This window comes from Saccostrea cucullata, unplaced genomic scaffold (genome assembly GCF_032062105.1).
Source record: "Saccostrea cucullata isolate Sc308-1 unplaced genomic scaffold, CSIRO_AGI_Scuc_v1 ctg5148, whole genome shotgun sequence".
In the NCBI taxonomy this organism is placed as follows: domain Eukaryota; kingdom Metazoa; phylum Mollusca; class Bivalvia; order Ostreida; family Ostreidae; genus Saccostrea; species Saccostrea cuccullata.
The window spans coordinates 110159-113399 of NW_026923811.1; the positions used below are offsets into that span (position 1 = coordinate 110159).

The following is a 3241-nucleotide window of genomic DNA, read 5'->3' on the forward strand; positions in this document are numbered from 1 at the left end:
AATTTGCTCTCAAAGCATTAATTTTAACAAAAAGTAATAAAATCAAAGTACTGAGAGTACTGATAGGCGGAAGCATGTTTGCAAGTTCTCAGGTGCTTAACTTTAATGACACATATTTGAAGCATAATCTGTTTTAAAGGGGGGGGGGGGGGTTAATAAATATTTTGATGGATTGTAGTATTGAAACCAAAGAACAAGAATGAACAATATGTCTTTTTTGAAGCGGAGACATGAGAATAAGTGACCTCAATAGCAGTATGAACTTTTTAACATTTATTATACCCCCCGCTTGAACATCAGGAGGCTATACAGTAATCGGTATGTCCATCCGTCCGTCTGTTACGCTTTGGGGTACTCATCTCTTATCCGCAACTCCTCTTATACCTCTGAGTGAAATTTAATGAAACCTTCACAGAATCTTAAGTTATTACATATTGCCATTGTACAACTTCTATTTTACTTTGTGATCCGACACATATTTTGGGTTTCCCGGCCACAGCAAAACATGGACTTTTCCATTATAAACTGTAATCATATGGGCAATGGGGGTATCATTTAGTGAGCTCTGCATTGCTCACAGTACCTTTAGTTTTTGTCAATTATAACAAGTTAAAATTGAAATGAAAGTTGCAAAACATAAAATTTGTTAGATATGGTTTTGGGGAACAAGAAATGGATAATTATAAAATTTCACACAAAAATGAGTACTAATGAGTAATAGTAAACAATAAATATCACAACTGCTTTTTTGTATTGAGTTTTAGTACCAATGAAACAAAGTCTTGTTATATAACAGCAAATTAAATAAGGATGCAACATACATAGAAGACCTTACATAGATTTACAATGTGCTTGTGGTTCTATGAATTGTTTTCATTTAATACACGTATGGCCCAGGTGGAACAAATCACAAGTCTCTAATGCTGATGACAGGTGAACCCTGTGTCATGATGTCCACAATAAATTGAATATTTTTTCAGGAGAGCTTCTACCATGGAAAGTCCTTGTAAAATATTGGTACATACATCCCAATATCAGTGTTGATTTCTTTTCTGGAAATTACCTACGTCATTTCCCTCCCAACTGTCTCTTGGCAGAATTTTCTACAAAAAAATTTAAGAATGATATCTCATAATGTACGTTTATTTAACAAAAATTACTCGCTTACTCAGAAATATATTATTTCTTATTTCAAGGTACACATTTTTATCAAAAACTTATCAATTATAACTAAAACATGCAAATGGTAATTCATTCAGTGAAATCAGACATGCATAGAAATCAATGTCACTATATACTCACTTCAAGAGTGAAGTGGTTATCTAGAAATAACGAAAGATTCAAAACTGCTGAAAGTCAACTTGTGTAGTTTGTTAAGTGTATGTATACTGGACATAACCAACGAATGATAGAATATAAGACTAGCGATCATGACCAATAACATTCTTCCCCTCTCTTTCTCTAGTTATATAACCTACATGTGTACACAGCAGTTTGTCAAATAGATCAATTTAAAACAACCTTTTGTAATTTTGGGTGTAATGTGCATTTTTATTTGATAACTAATTTAAGTACCAAAAATTATGTCCGATGGAATTGATAATTATTTGTACATGTCTTACATTGATAAACATGATAAATTTGTGGGTTAACAGAGCTTAATCTAACTAGGCTCAAGATCAAACTTTTATCTACATTTTACCATGTAACTGTGTATTCAGTTGGGAAAAAAATCAGAGTAAGCGATAATTAAATATTGACCGATTTGACTTCCCTAATATTTTTGTTGTATTTTTTTTCTTTCGCCTACTATTCATCATGTATTTGCATGTATTTTATAAAAAAAAAAAATGAAAAGAAAATTCCCATGTCAACAAAAATAAGAAATGTCAAAATATACTTTCAAAAATAGTATTCGGTTCATTTTTGCCATAATAACATAACAACAACATTAATTATGTTATGCTATCAAAAATATGTATCAAAACTTATGAAAAATTTTTCCACAAGAAATATAATAAATTGATGTACTCACCTTCAGAAAAGTTTTTCTGGTTGTGCAGAGTTGAGTTTTCTGCTGCTATTTAAAGGTGACACAGAGCAAATTCACGATTCAATCTTAATTATATCCCACTTTCTGTTAGCTGCCTCCGTAGGGACACATCTATTCAGGCTAAAAAACAATGTAGTTCTTATGCTTGCTTTCCGTCCAAATTTTACAGTTTAGACCCATCCTTCAACACACATGTATTTACATTAAATGAGATGGGACATATAAATGCAAACACAAACTCGGCATGATAATTACTCAAATAATTTCTCCCAGACATGTAATCATGGTAATTATAGAGTACACTCTCCAGTTTGTTCATCTTCGATAAGACCCGACCATAACAGCTATCATATTACGATAGCTAATGCATGCATGCCTGCATAGGGAGGCGACAAGTTAAAACAATAAAAGATAAGGGTGACAATAAAAGATAGGCTAATCACACAGCGTGAGTTACCTTGCTTATTTTGAAAAGAGGACCTGTCACTTCCATTCAACCATTGTAAATCATTTGTGCTCCACGTGGGTTTGTTGACAGTAATTTCACGCTGAATCGTCTTATGTCATATTATTACGCGAATGTAGTACTTATATATAAATTAACAATTGATAAAAGGAGTTACATACCTCTTTTCTTCTATTTATACAAGATTATTGAAAAGATTAGTTCCTCAGTAGCAATGTACCTGTCATTAATTCTGAAACATAATTACCTACTTGAACTATTTTGTCCCTCGTAGTATTTCTAAAGATCGCGTCAGGATCCCGTGCTAATCAAATGCTGAACCCGATTTGTTTAACGTACTGTGTTCTCTCAAATGTGAAACGTTTCAGGAGTACTAAAATAACTAATCGTTCTATTATTAGGCTTTTATTTTATTGGACTTTTTTTTTACATTAATCAAAATAATTTTTTCAAAAAAATTACGCTTAACACAAGCTTTTTGTTATGATAATAACGTAAAAGATTGGGAAAAGGGTCGATTATAATTTAGCGGGTTGTCTGCCCTTAGTTTAAAATACATCCGTTTGGAGTACCATGAAACGGGGCAAACATCTTGAGAGGTCGAAAGGTCAACAAAGCATGCAAAAGTTAAAAAGGCGGCTTCCGCCTAAAAAGGAAACAAGATATTTTAAGATATTATAAGGTAGGTTAAATCAGAAAAGTTTTGTGTGGGTTAGTTTGTG

General features: G+C 32.4%; 1 long non-coding RNA gene across 2 annotated transcripts; it reads right to left on the minus strand.

Annotated features, from left to right (window-relative positions):
• Window positions 1-751: 751 nt before the first annotated feature.
• On the minus strand, window positions 752-2810 carry LOC134264938 (uncharacterized). 2 transcript variants are annotated; one of them, XR_009991653.1, is made up of 3 exons: window positions 2771-2810; window positions 2036-2173; window positions 752-1103 (listed from the first exon to the last, which is right to left on the minus strand). It is a non-coding gene; the product is annotated as an uncharacterized LOC134264938 (long non-coding RNA). The 2 variants fall into 2 exon arrangements; XR_009991652.1 differs by lacking the exon at window positions 2771-2810 and adding an exon at window positions 2511-2609.
• Window positions 2811-3241: the final 431 nt, after the last annotated feature.